At 38.5% G+C, this 16075-nt stretch overlaps 1 protein-coding gene across 1 annotated transcript in view; it reads left to right on the forward strand.

Moving 5' to 3' along the window:
- The window catches only part of LOC122815830 (kielin cysteine rich BMP regulator), a 2917372-nt gene that overhangs the window by 1014607 nt on the left and 1886690 nt on the right, over positions 1-16075 (forward strand). The window lies entirely within an intron of this gene.

Below are 16075 nucleotides of genomic sequence, written 5' to 3' on the forward strand. Positions count from 1 at the left end.
AAAAACTGCAAGAAAGAATCAGCCAAGTTAGAGTCTTATTTGCATAATAACATAAACCTCCTGTAGTGGAAGATCATGGGCTTTCTGAAGCCATGTTGCCGAAATGCTGGTATGTGCTTAAGGGGTCATTTGCATATGTACCATAGGCCTCCACTATAGGAGGACTGAGGCATTGCACAGTGAAGACTGTAGCTTGGCTGAGTCCTTCTTACAGTTTTTAGTTAATGGCTCATCTGTGTAACCTTTCTACCCTTTGCATGGTTATACACGTCTGTGTACCACAGACAACTTTGGTGGGCAGAATGTATATAAATGATCATGGGCAGATAACAACATGAGATTTGATAAACATATAGCACAAACTATAACCAAAGTCCATAAAAAAACTTAGCAACGTCTATAGATGTAAAAACTACCTCTCCAATAACAGCAGCGGCAATATCGCTAAAACCCACCTACTCCCTACACTTCTTTATGCGTTCCCCATACTAACAAACCTAAACAAAGGAGAGTTAAACAAATTAACCAGCTGTTATAACAAAATAGCAAAGTTTGCCACTGATTCACCTTTCAGGGTCCATCACTGTCTAGCCCAACAACTGGCCTGGCCGGAACTACCAAACTATTGACCTAAGCTTACACTTGCCCATCAGGTTCTGTATCACCCCAAAAAAATTCCAGCCCTACAAGGCCTGCTAAATTGCTACACTAACAATCATCTTTTAAGATCCACCAATACGGCCCTAGTCAAAGTATCCAAAAGCTACAATCCAAAAGCTACAATTATTCAGCTGACTCCCTGTGCTCTAGTGCCATTGCAAAAGTATGGAATACCCTTCCCTTAGACATCCGTCTCCTAAATAATATGCACAACTTTAAAAACCTTCTCTGGACCTATCTAACCAAATGTTGGAAGTATACCTGCTCATTGCCTGGTTAACCTCCTACTACATCTAACCTCACTCAAGATATGGCACATATTTAGACTGTGCATTAGGCTACCTGAAAAATGTTTTTATTTCTTTTACAATTTAATCCACTACAGGAGGTAAAGTCTTAACTTCTTTCTCTTCAAATAAGAAGCATCTCTCACACATTTTGTAGAATATTTGTATGTGTACTTAACAGCATCACATGGTGTTTTTCTCTATGTCAGTCTTGCCATGTATATTTTGCATGTAATTTTCAGTGTTTATCTCTGTATATTTGAAATTGCACAATATGTAGATGTATTTTTTTATTTTTTTCTTCTGTATAACAACCCCTTTGCATGGGTAGCAGTGTCTCAGAGGAGTCCCAGTATGTGATTCCAGTCATTAGCACATTGTTATGTTTAAACTGTACAAGCTGTGTACACAGATAGCATATATATAAGTATGTATATATATATATATATATATATATATATATATATATATATATATATATCAAACACACACACACACACACACACACACACACGTACGTGAATCAGAAGTAGTATTGTACCATTACAGCCTTGTTTCATGACCCTCAGCAATAGTCCCTGAAGTTTTAGGTACATAGCGTCATTGTTGGTTCACTGTAAATCTCTATATACTTTGTGCTTAGCTCAATAATACTCTGTGATCATGGGTGCTGGAATATGTTGAAGGCTGGTGGGATGGAAGGCAAATGGGGCACTTTGTGATCTGAGACACAAGATGTATATAGTGAAAATATTCATTACATTTGGAATTATTGCACAGAAATTTCATAGAAATGTGCAGTGAAGCTAAAGTTGTACCTGCATGGTATGTGATCCAAGAGCCATATATTCAGAAGTTATTGACACGTGTAGAAGTGGTGTAACATACTTACCCCGCCAGAGAATGACCACCACAGAAGAGTGGTGGGAAGCTGTTAAACACTTCAGCCAGACTTTAGAAAAAAGTCCGATCAAAGTGTTTAACAGTTCCCCCCACTCTTTTGTGGTGACCACTGATTGCTGTTAGTTCTCTGGTGTGTGACTAGAGCTTAACGTTAATAAGATGTATTAACAAGCATACTTTTCCCTAAATTCAGAGCATCATTAGAATGATCCACACAAGACAAGTCATTATCTTTCGAAAATAAGACATAAAATGCGTCACAGAACATCTAGATCCTGGCAGCATCCACAACTCAGGTTGTAGAAGTAGAGTTTGACACACACTTATTGAGGGCTTCTACCTTGGACCCACCTGTTCTGCAACTGGACCTGCTCAGAAGTGTGTTGCAGAAGGTTGCTATAGCTAGTGTGTGTGTGTGTGTGTGTGTGTGTGTGTGTGTGTGTGTGTGTGTGTGTGTGTGTGTGTGTGTGTGCATGGTGGGGGCTGGGAACATTGAGATTATTATTTCTAAAATTCTCCTTGCAATCAAACTTCAGAGGTGTGCCCACAAGTTACTATAACTTGTTTGGGACTGGGGAAAGTGTAAATAAACCTCTGAGGTACTATGCCCAGAATGTCACTGTGGCTGTTGAGGGAATGGCATTATTTCTTTAACCTTTCACACAATCATACCTCACAGGTATGCATACATCACTATGACTTTTGTAAGGCAGTGTTCTGTTTAGGAGCAACAGGTTGAAATATCTAACTGTGATATTTTTTTCTCTTTTCCAACAATCACATATCAGTAGTGTATGTGGGTGGCTAAATTTGGCAGGTAGGGATAAGGAGCCATAGTGTGATCTGATAAACAAGTTAAAATATGTTACTATATTCTAGTTGTCAGATGGATACACAGATGGTGGTAGCTGCCTTTTATGAGTGGGCTGAAGAGGCAAGCTGTATGATGTGTGACACCAGTGACTTCAAATATATGACTGAGGCAATTTATTCATTCTTTTTCATCCCAGTCTAATAACCGAGGGATACACAAAAGGTGACTATCCTTTTTTCTCATTTGACAGGGAGCCAGACACTATTTTACTATATCATTCATGCATCTTTACAAACGTTTGTCTTCTTACTTTATTGGAAACTACTTTTTTCTCAACTTTGATCATTAAGCCTTGGATACAACTCATTTCTTCCTTGAAAGAAAAAATAAGGCTGGATTTCTTTAGTTAGTTGTGATTTTTGTCCAGGCCATAATTATAACAAAAGGCAGGGGAAAAAGCTCTAAAATAAATGCACATAATTTAGAATCTCATCACATCTGAGATCCAAGCAGCCTCCAGACTATCAGCTTAATAATTTTATTATCTCTGCAGTTATTACATTGCAGCCTTGACCATTTATACAGTGGTGAAAGGCTACAGGCCACAATTTTGGTTCAGGCCATCTTTGGCTCAAAAGCTTTGAAAAAAAAGCTATAAAATGCATCTCAGTGCATCTAAAACCCAACTGGCTTCAGGGAAGGAGGGTTCTATGGCTGCTGTTTCATTTGTTATTTCCTGCCCATTTATTATGGTGTAATTGTAGCTGTTTAGGACATATTGAAACAATGCAGGAAAATCTGAAGAGTTCAACAAAATATGGATAAACAAGAAAAATAATCTGAATGTTGTCTTAAGACCAAGATGGGGGGAATGTAGGGGGCAGAAGACTGGTATGGGGGGGTGACAGTGGACAGAGCAGGACCCATGGAGTCCTTCTCCTGGTGTTTCATTTCGCTAAATACAAGAGTCAAAATATTCAGTACCACAGGGACTGCCACATTTAGGTACATCACACAGCTTATAGGTTCATAGGTAGATACTAGGTCATTGGCCCCGGTGCCTATATAAGCCTAGCCAAAAAGGTTCCCTGGTTTTCACCACCCAAGAACATTATTTTCCTGTGCCTCTGTCAAGCAGTGTCAGAGAAGTGATTCCCAGGGTGAATTTTCTATTTCCCATCCAGTTGTCAATATTTTTCTTAAAGAGGGCCAATGAGGAGCTTTGCTTGACATGAATGGATAGTTTGTTTCAGAGTATGGGAAGTCTCTGGGACAGGAATCTATCCCTCCAGCATGTTCTGCTTATTGTGGTGACAAGGTTTAGGTCCCTGGAGTGTGCAGTTCGGAGAGATTGGGATTTCTTTAAGTGTAGCATGTCCAACAGCTTTGAGTTTTAGCTTTGTATGTTAGGCAGAGATTGCGTCTGAGTAGGTGATATGTGACGGAGTAGAGCTGGAGTTTTTTTAAATTGTCTGCGTATGGCATCATTTTAAGGCCGGTAATCCTCTTAGTGAGGTATTTCTGTGGCCTTTCCGATTGTTGTAGGTGTCTCTTGAGATACATGCCAAATGGGACATTGCACTCTATAATGGGTCTGATGAGGGATGAGTAGAGAGGAACAATGACCTCCTTTTTTCTAGAGGAGAACCCTTTTGTGATGAGGTGTGCCACATAGAAGGATTTCCTGACTACTGTGGTGATGTGGTTATCAAAGGAGAGACTACTGTCCAACTGTGTCCCATGGTCTCTTATCACATGTTCAGTGTTTAGAGAGCTACCACTCAACAATTGTTGCTTTCCATGCAACATTTTTATAACATTATAGTATCTGAATAAGAAAAAAAAAATATTCAGGATTCTTGGTTTTGTCAGATTTCTGGTGTACAACAATCTTTTTGACTCTATCTATATTTAGTGCTACATGTCATATACCTGGCTGTGTAATAGTGTTAAACATCTCCTTGCAGACACACTCCTCAAGCTGTTTAACTTAAGTTTAGTTACTGGTGTTGTCCCTCATGAGTGGCACACTGCAGTGGTGATGCCACTCCACAAGAGTGACCTTATAACTGATCTAAGTAGTTAAAGTCCTAGCAGCCTTACAAGCCTCATCTGGAAAACCATTTGGTGGGGTGTATTATAACTAACCTCATAAACTATGATATCTGAAATCTTTTTTTGAATTGACCCACAACAGCTGGCATTGTGAAGGGTAAATCATGTCCTGATAAACTTCTTCAAAATTATTAAAGAGGTTGGAGATGGTGTCCATGCAGTGCATATGGTGTAACTTGACCTGGTGAAGGACTTCAACACAATTCCTCATGCTGGCATCATACAAAAGGTAATTGCTTTAAAAATCAACCCCACATGTGGTCATATGGATAGCAAACTGACTGAAAGAGTGCACACAGTGCAATTTGCAGTTGCCTCATCATTAAGAGAGAATGTGACCATATTACTCCCTAATGGCTCAGTGCATGAACATCTCCTTTTAGGTATTTACTTTTTTGATCTCCAAGTGGTGAGCCAAGACCTCTGGTTAACAAAGTTTGCAGAAGCCTGCAAACTGGGAGTTGTTGTTAAGTCATAGTATGACACCCAAACTCTTCTGAATTAAGTCTCCCTAGTAAACCTATGGTGTACTAAAAGAGGGGCACAAACTAAATGCTAAAGTGTAGTATCACTTTTGGTAGACAACCCTTCCCCCCATAGTACTGTACAGCCGACTCACAGCTACAAAATGAAAAGTTTGTGAGGGACCTAGATATGTGGGCTGATAAATCATTCTATATTAACCATCATGTGATAACAGTAGTCAGGAAATCCTTATACTTAGGCCATGTAATTGCCAAAGGAATATCTTCATGGTCTAGAGAGGTGATGATTCCCTTATATTCAACATTGATCAGGACAATTATTGAGTACAGTGACCCATTTTAGGGTGTATCTCATTAATCATATCAGACAATTAGCACAACCCTAAAGGTTACTAATCAAAATGATCACAGTGCTAAAATCCCTGAGCTATGAATATATGCTAGAAACTGTCCTTTTGAGGGGAGATCTGTCTTACTTTCTGCATTATTAGAGACCCAGTAGTTCTGGTCTCCCTGCTTCTCCTCAAGTCCAATACCTCTACCAATATTAGAATCAGGGACCTAAATCTTCAACAACAGATAAGTACTGCACAGTGGAGAGGCATGTTTGTAAGGCAGCACATCCAAAACCTTTGGAATAAACTTACCCTACATGTTGAGCAGTGCAATTCACTATCACTTTAAACATAAACTAGTGACCAGATGGGTATCCACAAATTTACTCTGGGTTTTACTGGCATGGCCATCCTGGAAAAAGGAGCTGCTGTCTGAGGGAGAGTACTGGCAAAGTGTGAATGGTCATAAGATTTGTTGGCCTTGGAACATCTATGAATCTGAACTGTTTTATGGCATACTCCCATAGCTTGTCAGGAAACCTCTGCTACCCCTACAATTATCCTGGATAGCATAAAGTGGATGTAAGAGAATGAATAAATAACTACAGCAAAATGATTACTACAATGGAAGTCAGTCTTACTTCAGTGAAATGTACATTTTGTGGCAAAGCCTATCCTGGTACTCAGCAGGTGAATGGCACTAAACATACAGGTCTACATTAATTTATGGAAGTTAAACATACCTGTAAACTATATGAAGAATGTACATGAATATAATGTCTTATTGTATTTGTGTAAATTGATATATTTACTGCTGTTGATCTTGGGTGGTGATTGAAAAAGGTCAATAGACCTGCACTCTCTTATCAGATAAACAAACAACAATCAATATATAAACTGTTTAGAATTTTGCAAAACATCCCTGATTTTGCCTCATATTTTTACCCTGTCCCTTGTAAAAGGTTTGATTTTCTGGTAAATCACTTATAATCATATCCCTCAACTCTCCAGAATTTCAGAGCATGTCCAGATTTTTGCCTGATATTTTTGGTCTATTCTTCATAAAATTTGTATTATTTTCTGGCAAACCATTGAGGAATGTGCCCACTAAATACTGAGACATTCTAGTCTGAACTTCATAGCCTTCAAAAATGGATGCTAATGCAAAACCTGCTATTCTAGCAGCTTTTTAAGTTTATAAGAGCAACATTTAAAATCTGTCCCTGATTTTGACCCTTTATCTACCCCTATCATTTTTGGTTTTGTTTAAAATTGTTAAGCAAAAGTTGACAGGTTTGTACAGGATTAAGATTACAGTCAGTCACTAATGCCACACATTAACATGTCATACTTCTATTAATCAGAAAATGCATGTTGACACAAAACCTGTTCTAGTAAATTTTTTAATGAATAAGTAAAGTTTAAAAATTGTCCTTTAAGCCTTCATTCCCCTGTTGTTTTTGGCTTTGTCCAAAATTCTTGACAAAAGTAGTTGATTGGTATGCTTCAGAAACACTCCCATATGCTTTTCCATGGAAACCGCGAGCTCGGCCAGCCAGAAAAAGATGATTTGTCACTGAAATCAGTTTTTTGGATACGTGACCTTGCGGTTAATTTGGAAATGCCAATGCAAATCTTTCCATGTAATCACTATTCTGGCAGCAGTTTCAGGGCATATTGGGCAGCTTTTGAAAGTGGGTAGGCCCTCATCCCCCCTCTTGTCCTATGGTTCCAGCACCATGTCTATAATGTAACAAAGCACTGACCTCAGCCAAGCAGTACAAAGAAGTAATATTGTGTGAGCAGCCCCTAGGAAAACATAACAAGGCTTGTTAATGAATGTATTTTTCTGAACTGTGCCTCATACTCCTGCAATCCCGATCCTTGCTTCATTCTGTGGACTGGGTTGTGCCCCCCATTTGTAATCCCACACAGAGATGCACAGATATTGTCACATATAATGGTTTGTGTGTGTGTGTGTGTGTGTGTGTGTGTGTGTGTGTGTGTGTGTGTGTGTGTGTGTGCACTTTGTATTGTCAGTCACAATCTGTTCAGCCACTAGCATATACTCATTAAACATACCTCTCAGTCTGGGGTAAGACTTTGCAAATACACAAGCTTTTTTAAGAAATATAGCTATACTGGGGTTAAGGGAGCAGATGCCCTAGGCTCAAGGTGTTAGGGGACATGACTGGAAGATGCTGGTCTATCAGTAGTGCAGTACTGAATGCCATATGGAAATGAATTCCAATGCTACTGCACTGTTTTTACAGTCAGGACTGAAGTGCTTGCTTCAGAGTTTTGTGTATGTTATACACTGTAGAAAGTAAAAGTAGAAATCACATTTTCTAGAACATTTATGAAGCAGAATCACATTTGCTTTAAAACTAGACACCTTTGTTTCTATAACAAATTAACTGAACAAATGCCAAAAACACATAAGAACAAAAAACTGTAGCTCAATATCTGTGCATATACCTTTAAGAAGCTATCCAAGGGCTTGCACAAGTGTATAAATGCTGAGCACAAGCAAGTCTAACTGCCATTTTGTAGTTAGCTATTAAGATTTAAGCATGTATGTATGTAAGCTCTGTCTGTTAACTAGTTCATTCGTACTTTAAGATGCTGCTATCCATCCTGATGTGTTTCTATGTATTAAAGCATCTAAATGAACCTCCCCGCCTGCTTGTTATTAATGTTAGAGAAGGACAAGTGACATGGTGTCAGAAGTGGCATGTCTAAAGGACATGGAATCAGAACCAGCATATCCAAAAGGCATGAAATTAGAGGCGGCATGGCTAAAATGACTTAAGGCACTTGCTTAGAATATAGAAGAATGAATCGGCCCTAAAATGTGCATACTTCACAAAATTGGTCAGAAACGAATTTTAGATATTAAAACTTGCTCAGCACTATTTCTTTTTTGTAAAATGTGAAAAGGGGCATACAAAACATTCTAAATGATATTCGCATAAACCAATGTGTACGATATTGATAAAAATAATCAAATTACTATGGAAAATGTTTTAAATAAAGTCCAAATTGCATAAAACAAAATATGGGGAAATGACTGCATTTTCGCAAAGCATGTATTTTCATATTAAACAAAGATATCCGAGTTATCAGAAGTGTATAAGGTGTTTGCATGCTTGTGCAATATTACAGTAAAGCTATTTGCAAATGTACAGCCATTACAAGGCATATTTAGCAAAGTGCAGCCATTACAAAATATATTTCAGAAAGTACAGTAGTTGAAACAGTTGATTGTGCATTTGAATGTTATTACAAGCTCACAGTGCAGTTTGTTCATACATAAATACACGGCCCATATTTTCAGTGTGTTTTTGTATACTTTGTGGGCATGGCAGACAGATTTCAAAAACTCAGTGCACTTGTGTTTGACAGTAGTATTGCTGAGAACTGGAGAGTGTTTGAGCAAGAGTACGACATTTTCATACAGGCTGCATTTTCTGATAAAGATGATCATACAAAGGCATTTATTCTGCTTAATTTAGCTGGGTCAGAAGCCATAGAAAGGGAAAATTCATTTGTGTATGCATCTATTACCTATACAGGAGAGGCAGATAACTGTCATATTGTTGTACTAGCTGAGTCAAGGGAGGACCCAGAGTGCTTAAAATGTAAATTTAGAGAAATGTGTAACTCCCAGACAAATGTTGCAATGGAAAGGCACTTATTTTACACAAGGGATCAAAAGCCTGGTGAAACATTTGCAGCATATATAACTGACCTAAGAAATGAGCCTAAAACATGCAGATTTGCTGATGTAAGGGATGAGTTGATAAAAGACAGACTTATGTGTGGCATTAAAGATGATATGAGAAAGATTTTGCTTCATGACAGTGATTTAACTTTGAATAAGGCCATTGAGATTTGTCAGGTATATGAGCTCACATAAAAGCACACAGATATGCTTACAAATGAGAATAGCTCTAGAAGGCACAGTGATAAAGCACATGTTGACAGTGTGCAGCAGCACATAGTTAAAAAAAGCATGTCCAAGCACGTGGCAGCAACTGCAAACCTTGCATCACTCACTGGTAAACCCCAGAACTTTCTAGCAAATTCCAGACCTTGCACAGTCTCAGTGTAGCATAAGATTGAGTCAGCAAACTCACAGCATGGGCCCCAACCTAGTTTCATTGCCAACTGTCATAACTGTGGTGGAAGTCATGAGTCTAAAAGGGAAAAATGTTTAGCTTTTTGTCAGCAATGCCACAAATGCAATAAATGGAATAATTTCAAAAGATTTCGAAAATCAAAAGGCGGACATTATTTTATTAAAAGGGAACATTTTAAAAAACAAGTTGATCAGTTAGACAGTAGCAACCCTACTGTTGATGGTGTTGCTAGTGCTTCATGAAACAGTCAATGCAGTAGATTTAAGGGCAAAGAATGAAGTATTTGTACTGTGTGGATAAATGGCATTAACCGATAAAGCTTAAAGTTGATACAGGTTCCAAGTGCAATGTTATGTCAGCAGCAACATTTGCTAGTGTGTTACGGTGAAAGGCTTGATTTGGCAAGCTGTGTGAAGCTTGTTGCTTATGGAGGTGAAGAAATTCAAACCAAAGACACAGTAATGCTTTCATATTGCTCTGCTGGAAGAAGCTACAACTTATTAGTTTATGTGATCAAGAGGCACATTCAGCCATTATTAGGGCTCAGAGACAGTGTGAAAATGGGACTGCTTTCATTTAATAAAAAGTCCATCATGTTAGCTTAAAAGACCACTACTCTAATTTTGCCCAGCACATTTTTTCTACCTATGTTGATCTTTTTGAAGACAAATTAGGCAAGCTTCCAGTTGTGTACTCCATGGAGTTAGACCCAGAGGTAATTCCAGTTATCATGCCAGCACATTAAGTTCCAATGGCCATGCAGGACAGAGTCAAAGCCAAACTAGATAAAATGGTGTGACAAGGTATGATTTGTACAGCTGAAACTCCAACTGAATAGGTATCTTCCATGGTGACAGCTCATAAGAAAAGCTCAGATGACATGAAAATATGTATTGATCCACAAGATTTGAACAAAGCACTAAAAAGACCTCATCATCCAATGCGTACAGTCAAAGAAGTCACAGCCTTGATGCCTAATGCCACTATGTTTTCTGTCTTAGATGCAAAGAGTTCACTTTGGCAAATTCTGCTTGACAAGAAATCCTCATTACTTGCTACTTTCAGAACTCCGTTTGGCAGGTACAGATTTTTGAGAATGCCATTTGAGATAAATTCTGCAAGTGAAGTCTTTCAACGTGCAGTGGAGCAAAATTTTTCTGGGTATCCTTGTGCTATCATAGTAGACAACATAGTAGTAAGAGGTCATGGTGAAGCAGAACATGACACAAACCTCAGACAAGTTCTAGAAAGGGCACGTCAAGTGAATCTTAAGCTCAATCCACACAAATGCAAATTCAGGCTACAAGAAGTTACTTATGTTGGTATTTATTAGTACAGGCATTCTCAAGATGTTAGCTCCAGACAATGTTCAAGCCCTGCAAAGTTTTCTTGACATGGTCATCTACGTAGGCAAGTTCTTTCCAGTCTTGAGCCAAGTTTCAGCACTACTCAGAGAGCTGACATGTAAAGATGTATCCTGGTCTTGGTTAGAGCAACACCAAAGAGCATCTGATGTCCTGAAACAGAGAACTGCTAGTCCACCAACTCTCAGATACTATGATGTTCGCAAACCAATTACACTTTCCTGTGATGCTTCAAAATCTGGTCCTGGTGCAGTCATTCTACAAGAGGATCAACCTGTTGCCTATGCATTGAGAACTCTTACCCAAACTGAGATGCAGTATGCCCAGATCGAGAAAGAGCTTTTGGCAATTGTGTTTGCATGTTCGTAGTTCCATGATTATGTTTATGGTAGATCTAGCCAGATCAAAACAGACCAGTAACCTGTTGTCACTATCTTGAGAAAGCCAATGTATTCAGCTCCAGCCTTACTGCAATGTATGATGCTGAGATTGCAAAAGTATAATTTCAATCTTGTCTACAAAAAAGGCAAACTTCTTTATCTTGCTGATACCTTATCTAGATCATCCAGAAATAGATCAGAATAGCATGAGAATGAGATCCATGATTTTAAAGTCATGGAAGTGAGAATTTTTTCTTTCACATGACTTGATGAGCTAAGAGATTACACAGCCACAGATCCAGTTTTACAAAGACTCAACCACTTTATGAAACAAGGATGGCCATCAAAGCAATCCAGTTTACCTCAAGAAGTGCAACCTTATTTTCCTTACAGAGATGTGATTTTGTCTGACAAAGGTATAATTATGAAAGGTCTGAAAGTAATTGTTCCAATGTCCTTGCAACCTGAGTACATTACTATCTTGCATCATGGTCACCCAGGAACTGAATCTAGCAAAAGAAGGGTGAGATAATTAGTATTTCACCTTCTATATCATAAGACATTGAGAGATCACTTTTATCTTGTTCAGTGTGTAATAGTGTAAAGCCACATCAACAGAAGGAACCACTTCAGCTTAACCAAATTCAAGAACTACCTTAGTCGACAGTAGCTACTGATATCTTCAAGTGGAATGGTCAACATTATTTGGTATTAGTAGACTCTTACTCCAATTGGTTTGAGATTGACTTACTTCCTAACCTAGCATCCAGTACTGTCATTACTAAGATGAAGCATCATTTTGCTGTTCATGGTAGTCCACACAAAGTTATTTCTGATGATGGCATGCAGTTTACAAGCCAACAGTTCAAAAGATTTGCTGAAGAATGGGACTTTACTGATATCTAAGTAGCCCAGAGTATTCACAGTCAAATGGTTTGGCAGAACATGCAGTTCAAAGTGCAAAACAGTTACTAGAGAAGATGAAATGAGACAGTAGTGATGTTTTCCTGAATCTCTTGAATCTCACAAATGTTCCTTTTGATAAACATCTTAGTTCACCTGCTCAGACACATCTGTCGAGACAAATCTGAACCACATTACCAATCAGTAGTTAATTGTTGGTTCCATGTGTCAAAAACAACAGGTCAGTGAAAGCCAATCAGATGAAGAAGCACCTAACCCACTACGATAAGACCAGTAAACCGCTCGATCCATTACGAGAGGGAGAAGTGGTAAGGATGCAAACGTCCAAAGGTTATGATTGGATTGGTGTCATGAAGAATATTGGTCCAGAGCTAAGATCGTACATTGTGAAATCAGAAGGAGCAACTTTTAGGCAGAATCGGAAACATTTGAGACTGGTGTCTGACCCAATACCACAGCACATAGCCTGTGAGAAGGATTCTTTATCTCAGAGTGAGTTGCCCTGTTCCAATTCCTGAGGAAGTTCCAGAAGGCATTCCTGTTCCTGTGGCGAATGCAGAAGTTCCTGATATGAGTTGTGCACTGCAGACTGTCCCTGTTGCTAAATTTGGTTCCAACTGTTATGGTAAGAGATATGGTCGCATCTCTAGACCCCGTAGCAGCTATGAAACAACTTGGACATGAACATTGTGTTTTGTTGCTAATGTCTATAGTAATGCATGTCTAACTCTGATATTGTTTTGTATAAAGGGCAATCTTTTTTAGAGGGAGGATGTAGATCAATGTGTGTATACCTTTAAGAAGTTATCCAAGGGCTTGCACAAGTGTATAAATACTGAGCATGTGCAAGTCTAACTGCCATTTTGTAGCTAGCTGTTGAGATTTAAGTATGCATGGATGTAAGGTCTATCTGTTAACTAGTTCATTCGTACTTTAAGATGCTGCTATGCATCCTGATGTGTTTCTATGTATTAAAGCATCTAAATGAATCCCCTGCCTGCTTGTTATTAATGTTAGAGAAGGACAAGTGACAAAAACTAAACTGTGTTTCTTATTGGAGGACAAGTTCTCTTGCACCTCCACCTGATGTGGGGACAACCTCTTACATCCCTTGAACTCATATATACCAACTTCATAATCTCTTAAATTTAAAGAAGGAAAACTATCCAAAAACAATGGAATAATTCCTGGTGCACACACAGAAATTGCAGTAGCAGTGATTTCTCATACAAAACAGTGACCACCATTGCATTCATCAACGTTATTTGGTGATTGTAATCATTATTAACTTACAAAAATATCACTAACTGTATGAGACACCACACAACCATTTCACAAACAATAATAATAGGCTTAAAAAGGCCCTTGTTGTCATTAGTCTAGTACACACCTATAATAACAGACATTTTACAAAAATCAGTTAACCAAATCACTGCTCACCATTCATCCTAAAATCGTACCTACTACATTCATGTGACTACACTCCTTTTAAATAAATGTAAAAACAAGCAGCTTTATTAGCAGGAAAGAAAAAAAATGAGTTTGGAGGCAGTAATGCAAACATCAGTCCTAAGGAGGATAGAAGTCTTGCGGATAACCTCCACACTGAGCTAATGACAGAGAGAGAGAGAAAATAACATAATTGTTGTGTATTTAAGTAGATCTTTTTCTGGTGTGAAAAAAATGTGCTCACACACTGGAAAGGAAGCAGTGCCAGTTATATGGATTTATGGTACTTTCACGTGTATCTTCATGAAAAACATGTAAACCAATAGCAGATCCTTGGCTAGTAGAAACTGTTTTAACAATCCATAATCAAAAATCAGTACTCAGAACAAAAAACTGATTACTAACATTCTAGCCACATTATACACATTTCATTCAAAGAAATGGAGAAAATAACATAACTTGTGTAAAGCCACCCATTGCAAACCATAGAGGCATGGGAATGAACTGCAAAATTGGCAGAGGACTATGTCAAAGTGATACCTGAGTATGCAAAGACAGAGAAAGAAACAAGACAAGTGAAATAGTTTTATGTAAGGAACAGATGGAGCAAAAAAGTTATAACTATCCCATATTTGAAAATATTAAAAAGTATTAAATTTGTAAGGATGACATTACAGTGTCTATGAAAGAACACTACTGAAAAAAACAAAATATGAATACATCATGTTACACCTCCTTAGGATACTGCATAAACCTGATTTTAAGCTTCTATTTTCATGTTGAACACATTACTAATGATGTATTATTACGAATAAAAGCATCCTATAAAATTATCGTCCTACTTGCTCAAGACCCTCAGGCCTCCACAATGACAATAATAATTATACCATTTCCCCAAATGAGGGAATGTTCAGATGTTTATTGCTCTATCTTTCTCCTCTGACATGCCTCAACTACACATAGTCTACTTTGCAAAATTAGTCAAAGGACCCTTATTGCATTTCTTTTATAGACCTTGTCTTACAAACCAGGCAGAATGCACCTTTTAGTAGCCTGTAAGAAAAAGAGTATAATGTAATGTAATTTTCTGATGGCTTTCTGAATAGTTCATGTTTTCAAACCTCATCATTTTTCCTGTAAGGAATTGTAGTATTTCAAGTTTTTTTTAGGTTACTTGTTTAATGGCTACAATATCACCTCTGCAGTCAATAATGGGTCATATAATTGAGGTATAAAATGGTACACTGATCAAACTGTTGTTCATAGGTTCATAGGTTGATACCAGGCTATCTGCCCTAGGGCATTTATAAGCCTAGCCAGAGTGTGTTTGGCTTTCGCCACCCTTTTAGATTAGTTGACTGTGCCTCTGTATAGTAGGTCACAGAAGATAGCCCTTTTAAGGTTAGTTTACTGTGCCTCTGTCTAGTAGGGACACAGAAGAGATCCCAGGGGTAAAACTACGATCTCCCATCCACTCGTCAAGATTTCTCTTGAAGAGGATCATTGAGGGGCTCTGCCTAACATGGATTGGGATTTTGTTCCAGAGTGAGGGGAGATTCTGGGATATGAATCTGTCCCTCCAACATGTCCTGTTTATTTCTGTGCTGAAGTTTAAGTCCCTGGAGCATGTAGCTCTAAGGGATTTGGATTTCCTGAGGTGGAGCATGTCCATTAATTTTGGGTTGGACATGGCTTTATACATCAGGCACAGATCACCTCTGAGTATGCGGTAAGTAACTGAGCAGAGCTTGAGTTTCTTTAACCTAACTGCGTCGGGCATCTGTTTGAGTCCCTTGATCCTCTTGGTGAGGTACTTTTGGGGGTCTTTCCAGTTGCTGCAGGTGTCAGGTAAGGTACATCCCAAATGGGGCATTGTATTCAATTATGGGCCTGATGAGTGATGAGTAGAAGGGCACAATGATCTCTCTTGATCTAGATGTGAACCCTTTCGTGATAAGGTGGGCTATATAGAAGGTCTTTCTAACCACTTTGGCAACGTGATTGTCAAAAGAGAGATTGCTATCTACTTGGGTCCCCAAATCCCTAATTACTTCTTCTGTACTTAATGGATTACCACCTATGTGGTAATTTGTGGGCACTTGTTTTTTCCCAAAGGGGATGACTATGTACATTTTGGCATTTAGCTTTAGGCCACAGCTCTGGCACCAGTTTTCCGTCTCTGTGAGACCCTTTTGGAGGATGCTTGTGTCAGTCAGT

Source organism: Protopterus annectens, chromosome 11.part0, assembly GCF_019279795.1.
Source record: "Protopterus annectens isolate FY-2018-M chromosome 11.part0, PAN1.0, whole genome shotgun sequence".
NCBI lineage: Eukaryota > Metazoa > Chordata > Ceratodontiformes > Protopteridae > Protopterus > Protopterus annectens.